Genomic DNA, 21289 nt, shown 5'->3' with positions numbered 1-21289 from the left:
CCCACGCACTGGCATTTTGAGGGTGTGCTTGGACCCATGCTGCAGCCCTCCCCCATGAGGGGACAGGCACCGTCCTGCAGGAGGCAGAACAGGGCACAGCAACACGCCCGCCCCGATGCCAACAGCCTCGTCGTGAGCTCAGTCCCTCCTCTCTCCGGGGGTCTCCCCCACAACCAGCACATTTATCGTGCACGTTACCGCGTCCTCCCAAGCCCCTGTGCAGACACCACCCAGCTCAACCTCAGGAGCTATTCCCAGTCCTGGCTGCAGGTTCCAGAAGCAGTCCTCAAGGAAACCTGACGCTTCTCACAGCTACGCAGACCCGTCCCCAGAGGGCTGAGACCGCTGCAGCTCCTGGGGCTGCTGCCAAGCCCCGGCCCCCCCCACCAAGGCTCCCTTGGTCGCTGGGGGCCTCTGGCAGCAGGCAGGATCCGCTCAGGTTCACGGACTCGTGGTGCCCTTGGCCAACACCTGGCCAAACTCGGCCCACGGGGGGTCTCTGCCCCTCGCTGTGCTCTGCACCGCACTGGCTGCAGCTCGGCCCCGCAGGTGGCGCGGCCGGGAAGCCCCCGAGCCAGGGCCTGCTGCTGTGGTCTCCCCCTTCTCTGCCGCTCATCTCCTGTCATCATAACTTGTACTGAAAGACAATAAAAAATGACTAACGAAACACCACTAATCATCTCCCCGGTGGCTGGCCTTGGCAGCCTTTTAAGTATGAATAACTTCCCAGCATCCCAGGTCACAAGAGTTTCTCTCGTTTCCTTAGCGTGCCGCACTGACGTCCAGCTCTCGGCCCAATCCATCCCCTGTCAGTTCCCTCACTCACAGGCTATTTTCATTTTTGTGTTTTATCGTTTGCGAACTCAGTGCTCGCTATAAATCCTCCACAAATGGCTCTCGGGGCGAGCGGCAGACACAAAGACACACAAAGTTTGGTTTGGTGGAAGGCTCCCCTACGTGCGTCTCCTGCTGCTGCCCTTTGCTGGCTCAAAACCTGCAGCAGCCGACGGCCCGGGCCTCGCACAGAGCCTGGAGGACGTGGGCAGCCCCTTCCCGCAGGGATAAATCCCACTTCTCTCCAGTTCGAGTCGGGTTGAGCTTGCTCCTAACTCCAGAGAAGTGCAGGGCAGCAGCTTCATGACCATGAGACAGGGGCAGTTGGCCATGAGGAGCTGAGAGCAGAGGGGGAATCCCCTTCGTACAGCTGGTGCTGAGCACCACTCTTACCACTGCTCCTACAACAAAACCACACGAGGATGCTGAATGGGACCCAGAGTCTGTGTCAGGGTTCAGGCCGGGCCGTATTGGGGCTCAGGGGATTTTCCCAGGGCGGGTAGCCCAGAATTATGTCCCGCATTGCTCCCGCAGCCTCCTCGGGCACAGGTGGCCCCGGCACCGCCAGAGACAGGGCTGGTCGCTGCCTTGGCCTCCAGCAGCGCTCGCCACACTCCCAAATTCAGCAAACAGGGCTCTGTGGCAGGAGGCCCACCGGCCCCTCAGGGGCCCGCAGGGCAGCCGCCAGCAGGGGCCCAACGTTGCCCGTGCGGCCACCTCCTGGGGTGCTGGGCTGGGCTGGGGGCCCCCTCTCCCAAGGCACGTGGAAGCACCTGCACACTGAGGAAAGTGAGCTCAGGCTGTTCTCTAGCTTCAGACTCGTAGAAAGGCACGTTTTCTTCTCGAACCCAAGCCCCAACCCCTTTTGTTAATGCAAATCTAAATGTCATTTTATGGGACATTTATAATTATGAAAATGGGACGGTGCTGCCGGATGCACAGGGAGACCCTGCGAGTATGAATATTACATTAATGTGCCCAACGCCAGCTCGCTGATCCTGCTGGCAGGAGCATAAAAAATGCTTGAGTGAAACTTTTATTTAGACGTTAAGATTCCAGGCCCCAGCGGGGTGACAGAGGCAGCCCCGGTGAGATCCCATCAGCACGAGCGCTCGAATTGAATTACCCAGGGGGGAAGGCAGGAGCTGCGAGTACTGCTTCGCTTATTTAATTTCATTTACTTCCAGTACATTACCAGCATGGGGCTTCCCTCTGCCCCCACTCCCCCAAGACAGCCGGCTACAGAAATCGCCGCCGCGCTCGCTGCTGCCGCTGGAGCCAGGGCAGGGCCAAGGCGTCCCCCCCAGCCCCACGTCCTGGCCCTGGCTCCTCTCCTCAGCCTAGGGGGAGACCCGGGGGAGCTGCAGGGGCCTCCCAAACACCAGAAGGAGAAACTGAAGTGAGGAAGCAGCACAGATGTGGCAGGAGCCAGCAGCAGCCTTGGCCAGCCCCATGTTTTCTCTCTCTGCCTGTCCTTCCTCAGATCCTGCCTGCAAGCAGGCCCAGGGCAGCTGCTGTGCCCCCAGCTCCTGCTTTGCCCCACGTCAGCAGCCCCTCGTATCGTGCCGTGGTGCCCTGGGGGCCCGGACCTGCCGGGCTGGCAGCCCCTGGGCCCGGCACCTCCGCAGCATCGCCCCAACACCGCCAGGAGCCCGCGTCCCTCCCAGGAGGTGCGTGCGGTGCCTCAGCTTCCCAGCAGGAGATCGGGATGAGAGGAGACTCCTTAAATACTCGGTGGCTACTCAGGGAAGCAAACACAATTGGGGAGGGCTTGAGAGGACTGATTAGATTGCACAAAGCTCTGGAAATGTGAAGTTTTACAGGACACGACACAAACCCCGCAGCCTGCCCTGCACAGCCCTGCCAGTCGGAGCCCCCAGGTTAAAGCTGGGCGAGGAGACGCAGCCGGGCTGGGGCTGGGGGTCCCCTGCCTGCCCCACACCCCCAGCCTGCCCACAGCGACAATCCAGATGGCTTTTGCTAGCAGCAAATGGCAATATTAACCTGCAAATACCTCCCCTGGGGTTTTATTCCTTTAAAGTGTCCTAATGGAAGCTCTCTGGCTTCCGAGGGCTCCTTTGCTCGGGTGCTCGTGGCAGGGGCCAGGCAGCCTCCGCCAGACGCCGCTGCCCAGGGCCACACAGCTTGCAGGTAAACCAGAGCTCACCGCATCTTCTAGGGCTCCGGGCGATGGAAAAGCCAGCCCATCGGCTGGTCATCTGTTCCGACCACTAACGGCCATTCACCATTCATAAAAACAGAGGGAAAAGAAAAGGCCTTAAATACATCTGAGAGCACCATCTGTGCCCTCCCAGGGACACGGCCCCACTCCGGTGGCTCCTGCCACTGCGCGGCGGGGCTGCGGCTGTGGCTGCGTTTGCACGGTCCCGAGGGTCCCTTCCACCCTCGTGCCAGCCCCAGCCCCTCCTGTGCCCAGCCCAATGCCAGTTCTGGCACCGACCGCCTGCCGCAGCTGAGCCGTCTGAGCCCCCGCCTCACAGCCACCGGCACCTCAGAGCCCTCCTGGCCTCTCCTCCACCCTCCTCTCCAGCCTGGCTCCTGAGGGCTCTGGAAGCTGCTCCCCAGGGATTTTCCCCCAGATGAGCTTCCTGACCCCTGGGACACGTCGCTGCATCTGGAGCCTCCTGCTGCAGGCTGGCAGCGCCGGGCATAGCTCTGTGTTGGGAGCTCAGAGACCGCTTTCTGCAGAGGACACAAAGCTGCAGCATTTCAGGAGGGGGAGAAGAGTGGGGCCAGCAACCCACACCCACAGGTGCAGGACCAGACACCCGCTCCCTCCTTTCCCTGCCTTACTGCCTCTCAGCCTTTGCAGTGACTTGCACCCCCCAGGGATGCTCTTGGCCTCAGAGGCTGCCCTCTGACACAGGCAGAAAAGAACGATTTCTGCCCAGGTCACCCAATGAGCCTCCACCATTGCTGGCCAGACAGCATCTTTTGGGCAGTTTCTAGGAGTTTGGCTGCCGAGCCCCGTGCCTGTTCCATCCCGTCTTCGCCATGTCCTCAAGGACCTCTGGATTTCAGCTCTCGCCCCTTTGGTCTCTGAGTCACGCACACCAGCTGCACGAAATGTCACAGCAGCTGCAGCCAAACAAGCCCAGGGGCTGCGCTGGTGCCCACGCTGTCACATTAACTGACTGTTCAAAGGGATGGAGCACGGAGGCACGACGCTTACAGCTAATTCCCGATCCTCCAGCTTATTCACCAAGCTCAAATGTGCCAAGAGCAGATTCTGCTCCTGGGGACTTCACTGGGAACACCCAAATAGATTTCAAACTAGAGCACAATTGGCTGCGATTTCCCAGAGCCCTCCGTGGTGGCTGCGCTTTTGTTCCATTGAAGCTAATGAGAATAAAAACAATCAGAACTAGACAAACAACCCCTCCCAGCCTCTTCAAAGCGAGCCGGGCTAGCTGAAAGGTTTTGGAAATCTAACCCTAACCCTAACCGTCACCTTTTCCAAGACCAAGATAGAGGCTTTGCTTTCTCGCACCACACGGAAGGCAGGTGCAGTCCCTAAGCCCTCTCCCTGTAACTTTTCTGCGTTCTGCCCCCTGCTCCGATCCCGGGGGGAGGCCGGGAGGATGGGGAGGCCCGGAGCCTCGACTCCCTGCTCTGCCGATGGAGGTCGGCAGATCCAGCACCGGGTGAGATGTGCCAGCGCTCCCTGGCTCCGCGCTTCTTCAGCCCGGCAAAACAGCGCGGGCAGCCCACAGGCCCCGTCCGACACCCACACCCGTAGCACCCCGCAGCGAGAGCGAGCCGCCGGCCAGCAGCGTGGTCACCCTGCTCCCTGCCCTCTGCTTGGCTCACGGCGCGTCCCCTGGGCAGCCCCAGGACCTTGGGACCCTTCGGACACGCTCCCCTCTGCCCCTCGGGAACGTCGCCAAACCTTTCAGCGCCTTGGGAACGGCCAGGGATCATTTATGAAGACGGGAATGGAATGAGCAACCACTTCAAAGGAAATGGGGAACTAAACAATTGTCACCATGGATCACATGAAATAGATCTTGTGCCAGACTAATTTTATTGCATTTTTTTGAGTGGGAAAATAAGAAAGTAGATGAAGAAGAGGCAAGGCAGGGTAGAGAAGATTTATTTGGGTTTCAGCTTGACTTTTCAGAAGAGACTAGTAAGCAAAATTCAGAGTGTAGGCTTCCACTCCAGGATAACCACCTAGATTGAAAGCTAGTCAGCAAGCAGGAGGCAGTTAAAAATCAATGGCAACAAATCACTGGGAGGAAATTATCAGCTGCAGTCTCCCCGTTCGGTTTCAGGAGCGGTGCTCCTCAGGCTCAGGAGTCCTACGGTGCCACGAGGCACTGCAGGCGGCGGAGCAGCCCCCAAAGAGCCCATCCCAAAACTTCAGCCAGACCCAGAGCTTCCTTCGGGACAGCGCCTGCGGGGAATTTCTGAATGCTCTCTTGTAGCAGCCAGCACAGACCAGTATTGAAGGCAGGAACCAAGATTAACTGGTCCCCAGCAACTGCGGAGGCCTTTGACAAGTGCTGACAGCCAGGAGTGAACACAAAATTCATGGAAGTCACTCAAGAAAACGGCAATTCTCACCTGAGGTGGAGCGGTGCCTAATTAACTCTGCTGCCCCTAAAGCTCTTGTTGGCCCACGTTTAATGACCAAACCGAAATAAATACGGGGTGTACAGATGGACCTTTGTTGGATGCCAAGTTAACGTTGGGTTCATTGTTGTTTTTTCGGAGGAGTCCATGAATGTGGTTTTATGATTGATAAGCAAACAAGAGAAGAGACAGTCGGTGGCAAACAGCTGACTGCAGACTAGGATTTAGCCTGGGAGGGTGGAAAAAAACCTCCAGCTTTACTGGTGTTTTTTATTCTGTCTGGAAAATTTTACATCAAGTTTGAAGTTAAACCAACTTCACCAAGGGAAAAAAAAAGGGAATTCAAAGAGGAGGCAGAGCCTTTGGCCCAAAAGTTTCCTTCCAAATCACTAAGTCTATAATTGCAAAATAAAAAACACTAAATCTCAATATCTATTTGCACAGCTCATTAGCTAAGGGCTCACACTCAGCAAAGAGGGAGGGAAAAAACCCTTCAGCACCAAGTGCATTTGGGGAGTTGCCATGGAAACCAGCCCTTTGCAGGGCTTTGCAACAGCAACTTGCAAATCTGTGCTCAGATGGGTTTGTCTGTCCACCCGTCCACAGACTTCATCAGGACATAATTTTTTTAAGTCCTTGAAAAAAAAGCGCAATGTATTAAGTATATAAATATATAATCTGTGCAACTCATTCCCCTGTTATTTCTCTCCCCCAAACATAACATTATGTCAGACATTCGACCTGCTGTGCTACCGGGACAACATGATTTACAATGTGAAAAGGGAAAACCTAAATCATCACGTAATGAAAACATTAAAGTTAATGCATCACAAGTGAGGAATTTATTACCATTAACTCCAATAAACAGTTATAAACCACCCGTCCTTTCCTGTCCACGCACAGGGACACGGGCACAGGGACTTCATTAAGCTCAACTTTCTTTTCTTCCTCACTAGACTGGTCATGTGTGCTCCAACCGGCCACCATTTATTGTTAACTGGACTGGCTCATTTTCCGGGGACTGGAGAAGGTTTGAAGGCCTCATCCATTTCGTTCCACGGGTGGCTCGGCGCAGACAGATGGAATAGGAAAGTTCACGAGACGTGCAGCTCGATGAGTTTATTTAAACGCCGCTGAAATATATGCTTGACAAAAGCTAACTCTCGCCCTGGCCCTGTACGTCGTTACTCAAAGAGGCTGATGGATAAGTAATAACATATGGGCACGCTGTGCGGTTACACCGGATACCAGCTTACCTCAGGGTGCACTTGGCCAAATATTTGCTTCTCACTGATGTTACACCACCACCTTGGAAACCTAAGCCTGTCATCTGAGGCCTTATCGAGGACCCCCGCGCGGCAGCACCGCGGGGCTGGCTGCTCGCGGCGTGGGACTGTCTCTCCTGGTCCCCGTCCCCCTGCAGCGCATTTCAAGAGGGCTCCGGGGGGGTTTGGGGATGGGAGCCGTAGGGATGCAATAACACGCACCGCCGTCCGCTGACTGCCTCCCACCTCAGTCCTGACATCTTTGCCAACATAAAAGTACCGCTGGGTTCAACGGGAGCTGCAGATCTGATCCATTAACTGCACTCGTGGGTTTGTTATCGTGGCGCTGCCGACAAGGACTCTACTGGAACAGAACCAAAACTCGCTCCCTCGCACGTCTCGCTGTGTGCAGGGCAGCGCTGGCAGCTCGAGCCTCGAGCCAGGACCCTGCTACAGGAGGTGGTGGGCGAGGAGAAAGAAGGTCCCCTTGGATGTGTGGTGCCACGCATGTTGCCCCCCAATGCGCATTTGGGGTGCCATTAGAGACGGTTCTCCTCTCCCCTTCCCTGGGATGAGCTAAACTCAAAGCAGTGGAAGAGTGGGGAAAGGACGGCAGTGCCGGGGGAGCCTTATAGCGCAGGGAGATGCAGCCCTGCCGCTGCGTGCTCCAGCCCAATCCTTCTCCTCCCGGTCACTCCCCGAGCGAAGGCACCGATGGTTATCGATGCGGGGTGCAGCTAAGCAACATTTGCTCCTTCTGCCAGAAGGAACCGTTCTCCGGCTCCATTAAACACTCACTTGCGGAGCTAACAGGGCTGAATACAGGCAAGGGATTCGCAGCACACGTCGGAGGGGGCTGTTGGGGTTTCCCCTCGTTCCCAATGGAAGGAAACTTCCCACCAAGAAGTTCCTCACTGGAAACCTTTCACCTTCATCTGACCTTCATCACGCCCAGAGGTGTGGTGTGGTAGGACGTCAGTCCAGCTGTGGTTCGGGTCCAACCCCAGAGCCCCCTCTTTGCCCACGTCCCCAGCAAGCAAGCACCAAACGAGCAGCCCAAAGGGCCCAGCGCTCTGCTGGTGGCACCAGCTTGTGGCAGCCCCAGGAGGCGCCGAGCACGGCAATCCTGGGCCCTCCCATGCCACCTGGACCCAGTCCTTCCATCCCAGAACTTTCCTGACAGCAACAACTGACGGGGATGAAGGGAACCAGAGCAGCAGCCAGAGCCAGGAGTGCCAGAAAGGACTCAAGCAGCCGGCACAGACCCTCAGTGCTCACCACGGCGCCCCGGGCTGTTGCCGGTGGTTTGGGGCAATATTGGCTCTCAGAGCCAGGCTGCTTCACGCTCCGACCCGCCCGCTGCGTGCGGCCGTCCTGCAGCACGACCGCGTGCGAGAAGCGCTCGACCCGAGCCCCTCTCAGCAGCCACAAATCAACGCAGGAGAATTCCCCCAAGGCAGATGTGATTTTAATTTACAGGGTCTTGGCGAGGCTGCACAAAGACCAGACACCTGTTGGCTAAAGCCCATCGTACGGCTCAGGCCTTTACTCCTATAAAAATTCTGAACCACATAATCGTCAGCCTTGACACAAATGATTCCTATAGATCACTGTGGAAAATCGAGAGGATTTAAGGAGAGAGGAGGGTTAGGAAAAAGTAAAACAAACGACATGCAATTTTTCAAGCGGAAACAATGGCAATATGAAGATATATAGGTGTCAGCCATTCTGTAGGAGGCAGGAGGCTGTGCTCTTTTACCTCTTACAGTGTCACTCTCATGACCTCTACCATTTGAAATGCTTTGATTCCACCTTGCCCAGGGGATCTCTGAGCGCCAGGGAAGAGATGAGGAATGCCCGTGCCTGACCTCACCTCCACATTGTCTAACGACTGACGGCATAAATCAGTTTTTCCCCTCCGCAGACCCGAGTGTCAAGAACCCATGTGAGAAGGCTGGAAATATTAAATGATTTCCCTGAGGGTTTTCACTGTTACTTGGTTTCTCTCCTGTAACTGCAGAGCCGTGTCTCACATGAAGAACAACTTTCCCTTGAGACCTCCATTTGTGTACGCAGCGGATGCAGGGGGTGGGAAGGGAAGGGGCAGCCGGCACCCACCGGCAGGGCAGCGGGGGCACAACAGCAGCCTGCTATGTGCTGGTTAGAGTCACAGGATCACAGGATCACAGGATCACAGAAGCCACCACAGTGTCTCGTCCCAGCGGCAGCGACGTCCCTCGGTCACAGCCGGGCCCGTAGGTCGGTGCGGTGCTGCGGGTTCGGGCAGCAGCCGATGGAGGCTATGGCAAACCAAACCCCCAAACCCCCAGCCAGCAGCAGCACAGTTAAAAGGCCCAGGGTCTGCGCTGGAAACTGCTGCCTCTTCTGTGCGAGCCCCGTGGCGGTCGGAAGGGCCGTGTGGGCGCCCGAGGCAGCCGCCCTTCCGTACGGCTGAGCTCTCATTTCGAACAGGCGGCCCGAGCCTCCCGCTTCCCTTTCATCTAGGCCCAGGTCTATTTTTCCCTTGCTTCCTACTTCTGAGTAATTGTTAGAAAAGTAAAATCAACAGGTCGTAAAATGATAAAAGCACGTTCCCTGGCAAATCCTCCCCTTGGGCTCACTTCTCTCGTTTTACACTGATAAAATGCCCCTGCCTTCCCTGGAGCCCTGTTGATTTACCTCACATACCTTGGATTACGAAAGAAACGTTGATTTTCTGATATCAACACAACATGAATCTAGACACACCCAGCCTAGCTCTGCTAGGCAAATAAATCAGGAGCAGAGCCAGGAACAGCTTATATACGAGTAATAGAGCTTCAACTACACCGTACTGATACGGTAAGAGCAATCCAACCTCCTTAATGTAGATAGTTATATCCAAATAAAGGTGCTTTATGTCAGTGTAAATTATTCTCTTCCCATTTAGGGATGCCTTTCTACAAAATGGATGTGCTAGAGCAGCTGCCAATCTGGATACAGCTGTGTTGTTCGGGAGGAACAACCCCCCCAGCAAACCTCGCTGAATGGCAGGCGGCGCGGCCGCGTCCTTCTCCCTGTCGGCCCCAGGCCCTGGCCCTGGCCCACTGCCTCCCCGCTCCACCACGGCCCCGTGCAGCCGCCGGGTCCATCCTCCCCTGCTCCCCCCGGGGCTGCTCAGAGCCCCCTGGGGGTGTCGGGAGCGTGGCCGAGGGAGCCGGGCAGGGAGGCCGGGGGCGGCCACCAGACACTGCCAGCGAGGGGAGAGACGAAGGCCAGAGCCGTAAAATGAATTTCAGATCATTCTTAACCTCAGGATTATTTCTGCACAAATTTGACTCGGCAAAGGCAATTCATACTGACAGGAGGCTTTGTACCATATGCGTTTTTCAGTCCTAAGTGCCTTACACGGGGTTTTAGTATCTTGTCTATCCACAGCCACAATTAACTCCACGTGTGGATGAGGCGTGAGCCCAAACCAAGGGCCTGATGCAGGACAGAAACAGTGGGGTGGAGGTGGCGCAGGCAGCTCTGTGCCCCCGCTGCGCTCAGGGCCAGGGGTCTTCTCCCAGCACACGCTCAGGTTTGTGTTCGGGGTTTTTTGTGGGATGGAAACTCTGCAGCACTGACACAGCTCGAGCAGTTTCTGGGCACGTTCCTGCCTCAGTCTGAGTGAGGCTGTCGGGGCCGGGTTGCATTCCCACCTACGTTAGCGGCGTAGCGTGGGCCTCATCCGAACAGACGCAGACATCTCGGCTAACTCCCTCGGCTCTCTTTGGTAACCGAGGAGAGAAACGGGCACTTTCTCTCCACTGAGTACAAAGAGTGCCTGGGGTGCGTAGCCAGGGGCAGGTGATGTGAGTAATTCCTGCCCCAAGTCCCCCGCCTTCCCAGGACTTAACTCAACTTCACTGCTCCTGGTGCAGCTCCGCGAGGAGACAGAGCACGGCACGGGGAGCGTCTGGAGCTCATTAGAGGATCCTGCTTTGCGCCGGTCTGGGACAAAGATGTTTCCTTTTAAAGCATCGGGCTCCTGCGGTCGGGAGCCCAAGTGATGAAAGAAGCTTTCTGGGTGGTGTCGGTCCCAGCAGAGCGGCCAGCAGCGAGATGCAGGAACTGGAGCCCTGGGTGGGTTGATTTAACTCAGAGTGATTTAAATCGCCAATTTTAATGATGATTTAAATCATCAAGCAAGACATCTTGATTGAAATCATCCATTTTAATGTTGTTTTGCATTCGTACTTTTTTATTCACTTTCTTAAGGAAAGCTGGTAACCATTAAAACACGTTGATAAAGTTAGCTTTTATGGTAAATTTAACATTTCTTTTAGCTAACCAGCAGAACACACTATTTCTATGCAGAAATATTTCGGTCATTATGTAGCTTAACAAACATTTATTTGGGTACTTAAATTTTGTATTATGTTACAAAATGGTGAAAGATGCAGTTTTTAGGAAGCAATTATTAACTTTTATTCACAGCTAATGTCAAACAGTATATGCTTGGAGAGTGAAATTGAAATAAAAATGTACAAAAGCAATGTTTTGAATTTTATTGGTAAAATAAATTTACTTTTAACTTGATGGATATGTAAGAAAAAATATTTAAACCCTTTTCAATTTAAAACTGATTTTTTAAACAAAGGAAGTATTATCAGTACCAATGGGATGGAGATAAGGGCCACTGGTTATCACATCCTTCCAGTTGGCAGTTCTTAGCCTCTCAAAGCCCATCTTCCTCTTCTAAATTTTGAACAAAAACAGGGGCTGCCTTTTGCAGCTTTCCAATTTCTGTCTCTGTAGGAGAATGTGAAATAAACTGCTGGAATATATCACATTAAGGAAAATATCCTCACCACACCACTGTGTGACCTTCCAGAAATTCTAGGTCTACTGGGACTCTCCTGGGTCCAATGGCTTCTTTAAAACTTTGGCAGGCAACAAGTTTGGGGGTTTTGTATTTATTTATTTGTTTTTTTGTTTTTTTTTTGAGTCTTAACAAGTCTTTTGGAGTGGGTGCAGCTCAGAAGAACTCAGCGCCCAGGGCGCCTGCTTGGCCGGGTGGTGGGGTGGGATGAGGGGAGGGGATGACGGTCGGGCCAGGACCGGCGGCAGGGGACTGGGCTCCCTGGGGAGGCAGCCGCAGCGAGGGCCCCTTGGCCCTGCTCGTACTGGAGCCCCATCACAGCCGCCAGGGAGGGGAAGACCCCGAAACCCAGCGGGGGCAGAGCGGGGAGGCACCACCTCACTTTGCCCTCCCCAGACTGTGAGTGCGCAACCCTGTGGGCCTTGGCACCAAGACGGGGCTCATCGCAGCGAGCGTAACCCAGGATTTCACACCTCATTTTTCTTGGTCCGGGCAACCAACACCATTTTCACCACAACTTCCACATCCCGACCAGTCTGCTTCAGCTTCCCCTTTGCAGTTCTCCCTCTCCAGCTCCTTCCGGGGCCTGGCGCCCCGAGGCGAGGCTGACACAAGCAGACCTGGTGCCTGCGAGTCCTCCCAGGCGCCCTCGTCTCTCTCCCTGCCCGTGGCTGAGCTGGGCACGGAGCCATGCGGGACGGGGAGAGGAGGAAGCGTCCCCATGAGCTGCAGCTCGCTGTGGTGGAGGATGAGCGCTGTGCCTGCGACGTGGGAGGAGGCTCTGGTGCGGGATGATACGGGGCAATTAGATTAAAGTATCTTCCATTAGTGAAGAGTGAGAGTTTGCTAAGTGTGGTATCTGTTAGCTCGGAGTCATAACAAACTCCCAGATAAATGAAGTGCCAGTTACCTCCTACAGGAAAAAAAAAAAAAAAACCACAGGAAAAAAGAGCAAGCTGCTTCCTTTTGGAAAGACTCTGGGCTCCCAAGTCCCCTGTCTAAAAAACAGCCGGAATTCAAGGATCAGCAAACCATTCCTGCAAACCCATTTCTAGAAAACCGGAGTATTTAATAAAATAACGAGGATGTGTGTTAAAGGAAGGCATCTGGGCAATGATAAAGTCGGGACAAGCTTTTAGGGAGCACTGAGGTGTAACCAGAGCACATCGCACACAGGGCGCCTGCTGCTGACAGGAGCCGGGCATCCCGTGCGCACCTGGGACAGGGGCACAGCCACCAGCACCGCCCCGGCCCCACGCCGAACGGAGCTGGACCTGGCAGAGTTTGGACAACTTTCTGAAGGACACGAGGGAAATCACATGAAAGAGATCGCTGTCCCGTGCAAAATTCATTAGACCACGCTGCCTCTCATCTTTCAACTAATTTGACTGAAATTTATAAGCCGCCGTGCCGGCACTGGCCCAGCTCAGCAGGCACGAGTTGCTCGGCTCCCACCATGCACCCAGCTCCCCCCGCCTGCCCCCCTGAGCCACGGCCCCCCAGCCCACGCCCAGGTCCCGCACAGCCTGGGGGGCATCCAGTGAGCCCCCCCGGGGCTGTGAGCAGCACGCGCCTCTGCACACAGAGAGCAGGGGGACCCTTGGCATTTTACAGCCTTTCCATTACGAGACCATGCCAAGACGAGGAGCTGTGGCGGGCCTTGGGCTTCCCATTTTGGGCACTTCATATCGCCGAGTTCCCCTGAGGCACGATCCCGCAGAGGGGGCTTGCAATGCCAGCTGTGCCTCTGGGCACTGGAGATGCTGGAGGCAAGGGCCTGGGGGCACTTCTCTGCAGGGGGGCAAAAGGAGGAGGAAATTCAGTGCTTCCTGCCCACTGCACGAGCAGCTGCGCAGGGAGCTGGGGAACAGACGCTGGCTCCGTGCAGAGCTGGTTACGTGCGCTCCTGAAAGCTGCCCACGGGGCAGAGCCGAGCGCGGTGGCACCAGCCCGCACGGTGCCTGAGACGCGAGGCTCCTCGCTGCCCTCAGCATCCGGGCGGGAAGCGGGGATGAAACTTGGCCACTGCTTTTCCTTGTTCCAGATAAGAAAATCATTTGTCACCGTGGGGTGGGGTGGGTGTCGGGGGTGGGCTTTTATCGGGAAAGTGTCAGTCTGTCCACACGACCTGGAGAACAAATGTGTGTTTTATCACCCGCCGAACAAAACCCGCCGAACACCTGCAGCAGGCGTGTGCCCCGGCCGCTCTTGCCCCGCCGCCATGGAGGGAGAAAGTCACAGTGATGGATTTGCCCATCTTAATTAATGTAAACAAACAAAAGAGGAACATCAAATAATGCCCTTGACAGCCTGAAAACGGAGCCAGGAGTGCAGAGCGCGCTTTATAAAAGGAGGCCTTTTGATGTGCAGGCCACAGGATCAAGGTTTGTAAATAGCAGCAGCTCCGTATCGTGGCTTATCCAAATATTTTCATTTCCCATCACAAGCTGAGAGCCAGGGGTTGATGGTTTTGTACTCTTCAACTTTCAGCTTTCACCCTGCAGCCCCGGAGTGAGCGAGCGGAGGAGGGCGGCGGGGGGTCAGCCGTGCCCCCACCCTCCCACCCAGAGCACCAAAGGCGCCGCGCGCTGCCCCGTGCCCCTGCGGGAAGCGCCCAGGGCCCACCCGGGGCACGGTGCGGCACCACCGCTGCTGCTGTGCCCGGCCGGCCCCAGCCCCTCCTGCCAGGCAGGAGCAGAGCGCAGGGTCTGGGGGTTCAGGGGCTGAGCAGGGATCAGTGCGGGGGGACGAGGCAGCGCCCAGCCACCTCCAAACAGGATCGGTGTCACCGCGCCATGGGAAGCCGCCCTCCCGCTCTGCTCAGCGCCGGGCAGGGCCCTGGGCCCCAGCGGGGCTCCTCGTGCCCGGCCCCGGTTCCTGCTCGGGCCGGAGGCAGCGGCGGCCCCGGGGGGTGCTGCGGGGGCGGGCGGGACGGGGCCGCCCCCGTTTAACCCTGAGCAGCGACGGCACCGGCAGGAGGAAGCGAGCAAAAAGCTTCTCGCCATAAATATCCCGCGAGTGCCCGGCCTGACACCGGGGTTACCGCTCGGGTCTTTAAAAACGCATGGGGCGGACAGCAGCCGCCCCAAGCAGCCGCCCCCCCGGATTTACGGCCCCCGGGCACGGCCCCGGCTCTGCCCCGCAGAGCTCAGCGCGGGCAGGGCGAGGCCCAGGAGCCGAGGCCGGGGGCCGGGGGCCGGGCCGGGCCGTGCCGTTGCGGGGCTCCGCCACAAGGCAGCAGCAGAGGCCCAGGATTGGGAGCGGAGCAGCCGCGGCCGGGCCCGGCCCCGGGCGCTGCCTCCCCCGGCCCCCGGCCCGCGGCACGGAGCCCCCCGCTGCGGGCACGGCGACCACGGGGCCCTCGGCGGGGGCCGGGGCCGGGGCCGGGGCCGGGGGCCGCGGGGGGCTCCCCCCGGTGCCTCGCCGCCCCCCCCTCCCCCCCCGCCGGCTGCTCCCGGAGCGCTGCGGGCGGCGCTGCCCGGCCGCGGTCATTGCCCGGCGGTGGGGGCCGGGAGGAACACGGCGGGATTAAAAAAATTATTGGTAAAAGGAGATAAAACACAACATCGATCGGGTTGGCTGCATCCCACCGCCGGAGACAGAGCAAGTGACAGGGCTGCATAAAGAATGCCGGGTCCAAAAAAGAAGCTGCTGCTTATTACAGTTCGGATACCCACCAGGTGATAAATCCAGGACGCTGGAGATCAGAAGTTTATTATAAAAAGCACCGAATGTGGTTAATCAGATGTGGCCTTGGCTACACATCCAGGCAGGCTGGGCAGCTCGGGACCCACGGGTGCCATTCGGACCTTACCCCGTCCTCCTGCACCCCGCTGGTAAAGGGTCGGGGATTTGGCACTGACCGCACGTAACCGCTCTATGGAAACGGGGAGGAAAAGGCAAATTCTGAGCCCCTTTAATTCTAAACCACAGAATTTCTGCCCGGCAGAGGGGGAGCTGAGGAGTACCAGGGCTGGGCTCTGCAATCACAATTCCCAGCATAGAGACAAGGCTGAAATGTTTAGGCAAAGGTGAGAGAGACACTGAGACCCTTGAAACGTCTCTCATCAAATCAAAACACTGAGCTTAATGGCTCTAGCTACCTTGGAGACCAATAAAAGCCCCAAAACCGGTTATGAGACTGTGATCTGAGGTTAGAGGAAACCTGGCAGAGTGCTGACTGATTGGAGAGTTATTGGAAATAAATAAAAAGGTTGCATTAAACCTAACGGAAGGTCACAGCGCGAGCGTATCTCATGGAAGGTGACTGCCCTCATTACCCATACCGGGGTACCCCCCTGCACCTTGGGGATGGTTCTGGTGGTTTCAAGTCTCTTTGTGGAAGGGAGATTTATATAAAACTGATTATTGTTATTTTTGCAGCGGAGGAACAGCACATTCATCAGGCCACCCCGCCTCCCCCCACTTTCGGTTACTTCACTGGAGGCACCTGCATCCAGCCCCGAATGTGCTGGGGGATTAAAACCAACATAAAAACAGAACACGACAGCCACCAGGGGTAACGAGCAGGGCCGTTCAGTGCGTACCCTTTTGCCACCTGGCCTCTCTGTGCAGCATTGGCCCCTCTTCTCGACCCTTTTCTCATGTGTGGGGCACATGAGGCCTCAGCACAGGCACTTCAACTGACCCTAAAATGCACAAGGACTTAGGCTGTATCCTCCCGAAACATGTCTGGGGTAAGATGCAAAGGGCTTATCTCCACAGGAGATACCTTATCTCTTATGATGTGAGCACTCACTTTTTTAGCCTCCTTTGAAAATCCTATCTTTCTAAACCAAAGAAGAAGCCCATGCCAGGGTGGACAGTTGGGGCACTAAAACAAATTGAACCCCCAAAAATACGAGCACGGAGCAAAAAGGGCGCACGTAACTTCACATACCACCCACCCCCACCCCACCCGTCTCTCCCTGGACATCCCTGTAAATTTTCAGCTTTTCTTAACACCTCTGCACAAAATGTACCAAGGTCTCTTAGTAAAAACATTAACAACAATATTCCAGCCAACGGAGTCAAACTGGAAGCTCCCGACAGCACGGCTCTGAACAAGCAGGGGCAGCAGAAAGCTTGATAATTTGCCCTGGAATCTATAAATCTGAAAACTACAAGATATATTAACTCGGTAACCTCAGTCCTCCTATCCCCAAGAGAGCTGCCCCACGGGAACGAAGCCTCTTTTCATCTTCTCAGCACAGACAGGCGCTGGGATGGGTTCTGTGCTCCTGCAAACTTTCTCCTCCAGGAAGGGAGAGAGCTCGTGTTCAGTGTCTCAGAAGACCCTCTTGGCACTGAGGGGAGGGAAAGGAACATCATGAAGAATTTGTAACCGTGCATGTAGAGATGACATTTATAGGGCTCTCAAATTGGAAACTGTACATTTTATTGCACTCTCTGTCAAAAAATGCAGTTCCATCAGAGGCTGGAACGACAAGGGAAACAACCAATCAATATCTGGGCCTCTAATATCTGGACTGAAAAAAATCATTATCCTGTTACTTTTATTACGGCGTTATGCTTGAAATATGATAGTTTAAGGTTGTTTCCATTACCTAGCCAATTTTTAAGGGGTGTTTCCCTCCCCCCCCTGCCTCTGGCTCAACTCTCTTTGGGCTGAAAATCAGAACAAGTCTCCCGAGAGGGGGATACGTAGCCCAGCTCCCCCCAGCCTCTCAGTGGGGACATTGGGAGCCCCACAGCCCATCTGGGACCTCAGCTGCCTCTGAGACACCACAAGGGCAGAGGGAGCCTAGATCCAAGCACGGGCCTCAAGCCAGGCGAGGTAAATCTGTGCCCTGCTGCTGAAATGCCGAACCAGATCATTTGGCTCTTGCCTCTCCAGAGCAGTCATGCAGGCTCTTAGCCCTGTCACCTGCCCCAGCTGCAGGACCAGAGCAAAAACCACCTCAGTCCCCCCGTGGTCCTCACCCCAAAGTTAACCTGCACCCGCGATGCTGTTAGGGATGCAGCTGGGCGAACTCGCTCTCTCCAAGCACAGAAGCTCACAAACAGCTCACAGGTGTCTTAAACCTGCTTTTGTTTTGTTTTGTTTTGTTTTTCTTTGCTGGTAGTTTGGAGAGTGACAAGGTTGTGCTTCAGTTCTGGGTTTGTGCTTGTAAGATTATTGATGAAGTTTTGCATTACCCAGGCTAAAAGCTCTGGGCTGCTTCCCTCTTCCAGACTGTCTCGCTTCAGTCCCACAGAGCACTAAGTGGGTCCTTAATGAACAAGAGAAAGGTTATCAGGGCCTGCATGAGGCTCAACGTCTGCTCCAGCGAAAATCAGGAGACGCCACAGATAAGAGTTCAAAGCGATGCGAGCGAGGCGCAGACGGCCGGTGCTGGCTGCTGGCGTGCCCAGGGAGCCAGTTCCCAGCCCCGAGCAGGCACCGCAGGCAGCAGCCGCCCTGCTCCAGCCCCAGCTCCGTGCTGCAGCCCAGGGCAGGGACAGGGGGACGCGGGTGAGGTGGTCCCAGGGCTCTGCTCCGCCAGCCGGGAACGCCTCGGAGCCCCAGCACACTGCCGGCAGGATGCTGGTGCCCAGCACCTCCCAGCACAGAGACAAAGGGTCTCCCAGCTGAGCAGTGCTGTGGTTTATTAAACATGCATGCAGTCGTTGTCATCGCACACGGCGAGGCTGGCCACCGGGCTGCCAGATCACCAGGGACGTGACACCGGGAGCAGCTCTGCCTACTAGGGGTCATGGTGGAGGGACACAGATTTCTCCAGTCTTGGTTGCGGGAGACTCTGTGATGCATTTGGGCAGTACCTGCAGCATTTTAGTGACTGAGGCCAGGGAATGGAGCTTGCCAGAGCACGTGCACCAGGTAAAAACTCAATTCACTGGGCAAAACAGGCACTGGAGGCTGGCTGCTACAGGATGTCCCTGGAGAACATAGCTAGAATGAAACCCACGTATGCATAATGGAGTTCAACAGAAAACAAGGCCAAAAGCTCATAGCATGGAATCAGAAATGCCAATGAGCATCTCTGACTCCTCCAGAACAGGCAGTTTCCCCTTTCCTCCAAACCGTGCTGTGGGACGCCTCGGTCAGAGGGAGGTTTAAGAGGCTCTGCGTTGCTGACAGGGACACAGCAGCAGCGCCTTTGTGACAAGGCAGCCAACTGCAGCAGGAGGCAATTCCTGGGAGGGTTTGCACACTGCTGGGGGACGGTGGGCACACAGCTCCCCACAGGGACCTGGAGCAGCCGTGAGTGCACTCACGAGCTTCCCCATCCACCGGCACCAGCACCGCCGTCACAGGACCCCGCCGGGCGATGAACAGACACCTAGCAATTACTGAAAGCTGCAAGGGGTAATTACTGCTAAGCAGGGAGGAGGGGAAAGGTTCCCAGAAAGCATCTTGTGCTTTACCCTCCCTGGGCTGCAGCACCCACCCAGGTTAGTTGGTACACGCTCGTTCCTCGCCTCTTCCTGAGGCAGCCGGGCCACGTGGATCCCCGAGCCGGCCACGCCGTGGCTGTGCCGTGCCCCCAGCTGCCACCGCTCCCCACGGGCAGCTCAGAGCTCTCTGTGCCTCCCTGCAGTCCCGGCTCAGCCTTTTTGAGAACCTGTACCACGGCATCCAGGTTCCTCAGCGCCACGTCTTACAGCCCGGAGTCGTTCCGGCAGGACACCCGGGAAGGTGCTAACCTTTAAAGGATTTGTGGTTGAAGAGCAGAGAGAGTTGGGAGAGACAGGGCAAGGAGCGAACGCGAAGAAAAGACAGATCAATCCCAACGATTCATCATGCCACGAGCTGTCCAAATAATCAAAGGCATCAGCCAGGTTGATGTATAGCTGATGTCACCGAGAGAGACCCTTAACAAGGCAGCCAGTACAACAGCTGCTGGTCAGGGAGTGTCGTAGCACACGCCGGGCTGGGGCAGGGGAACGCAGCCCATCCATCACTGACCCACCTTAATGGCCAACCTTATTAGTAACCATTCGCGGGGCTGTCAGCCCGCGGCAGCACGGGAGCCGCCCTCGCGCTCCCCAAAACCGGCTGCCCCCCAAGCAGGAGAGTGTGGTGGGAGCTCGGGGTTGGCCCCACACCAGGGTGGGCACCGGTGGGGAACCGCGGGGTAGCTGCCAGCCAGGGGGAATGGCTCCAGCACAGCCGAAAGCCTCGGGCACATCCGTAAGGCCCCGTCTGTGGTGGCGGCACAGTGCCACACCGGGCGTCAGCTCTGGACCTAAGAGCCACGGGTCCCCGAGGCATCCCCGTCCCTCTGCACACCCAGCATCGACCAGCACGGCGGGGCAAGACCCAGCCGCTGCCCCTGCCCTCTCCTGCCCTGACAGCGGGGACACCCAGCCGATCCTGAAGCCACGGCTCCTCTCTGCCCGCACCTCCCTGCTCCTGGCTGCAGCTCACCGTCTGCCTGAGCGGTGCCCGCGGCTCTCACGTTGTTTTTTCGTGCCGTGGGTCAGTTCCAGCAGGGGCAGCAGCTAAAGACACTGTGAGCCACCAGATGGGCTTCCCCCAAGCTCTGCCCTCCCATCCAGCTCACTTGAGGACTGAGCCCATGCACAAGGCTACACAGTGACATTCACCTGCTGGGGACCCCAAATTCTGCTACAAACCCACTGCTGAGCTCTCAGCAGAGCTGGGGAAAGGAACCGAACCGGGGCCAAACAGCCCCAGTGACCGCTGGGCATCACCCGGCTGGGACCTGGTCCCCTCCCTGGCAGCCAGCAAGGGTGGAAGGGGCAGTAAAAGCCTTTGCTTTTAAAAAGCCTTTGCTTTTTGTCTTCCTTCATTTTGTCTCTGGCACTGACCACCACCCGCAGGGTCGGCAGCGGTGCTGGGGGTGCGATGCGGGTGGGAGCAGACCCATGCAGCACGCACCAGCCCATGGAAAGGCACCGGCTCTGCTCGCCTGTCAGAAATCCCATGCTCAAACGCAGCAGATTTACCAGCAGATGGCACTGCCCCCCCCAGCCGTGACTTCAACGTGCAGGGGGGAAGGCACCTTAACGCATACAAATCTCACAGTGGAGAGGGAGCCCCTGGTGTGTGCAAAACGTGGGACCCACTGCATATAAAAGTCGTGCAAAAACTGCCTGATTTTTCCTCACCTGAGGCAACAAGAGGTGCGAGTGCCTGAAAACAGCAACGCAGGCGACAAACGTGGAGCTGCAGCCCCTGAAGCCTCCTGCCACCCGGCAGGACACGGCCCCTGCTCCTGCTGCCCCCGTGTCGGCAGGAGGGCTCAGCCCACGGCCAAGCAGGCACAGACCAAGCTCAGCTTTCCTAAAACTGCCTCTTCCTGCCAGGCCCCAAGTCAGGATCCCATTGGATTAACTGGAGTCCAGTTGATTGCTGCAGTTTCAATAGCTTGTTCAGCCATCGATTGCCGTCATGTCACTGGGAGAAAAGGATTAATAATCGGGTGCTCAGGTTGGCTCAATACTGCTGATAGTGCCTGACAAAATACCGTTAGGAGCACTCCCACCGGAACACTATCTATGTACAAAAGCTGCAAGAAACATCATTCAGGGTTTCACGGAATAATGATTAACTCCAGATCTTCAGCCTAGAAAATCCAACAAATAGTTTCTATTATTTCCAGATAAATTCTCTCTCTTCTTCAGTTCATCGCTGTTGTGCACACAAACCTTTTCACAGAAACCCAGGAGGGGAGATGCATCTTTTCCTGTCTCTCCCCCCTCCCTCTTCCCCACAACCCCCTCACAATCTGCTCCAACCTCCCGCCTCTGCGAGCCGGTG

General features: G+C 56.4%; 1 protein-coding gene across 5 annotated transcripts in view; it reads right to left on the bottom strand.

Annotated features, from left to right (window-relative positions):
* Positions 1-21289, bottom strand: part of SKAP1 (src kinase associated phosphoprotein 1) — a 142870-nt gene that overhangs the window by 26507 nt on the left and 95074 nt on the right. The gene's annotated exons all lie outside the window — the stretch shown is intronic.

Source organism: Anas acuta, chromosome 25 (genome assembly GCF_963932015.1).
Source record: "Anas acuta chromosome 25, bAnaAcu1.1, whole genome shotgun sequence".
Taxonomy (NCBI): domain Eukaryota; kingdom Metazoa; phylum Chordata; class Aves; order Anseriformes; family Anatidae; genus Anas; species Anas acuta.
This window is presented reverse-complemented; position numbering and strand designations above follow the sequence as displayed.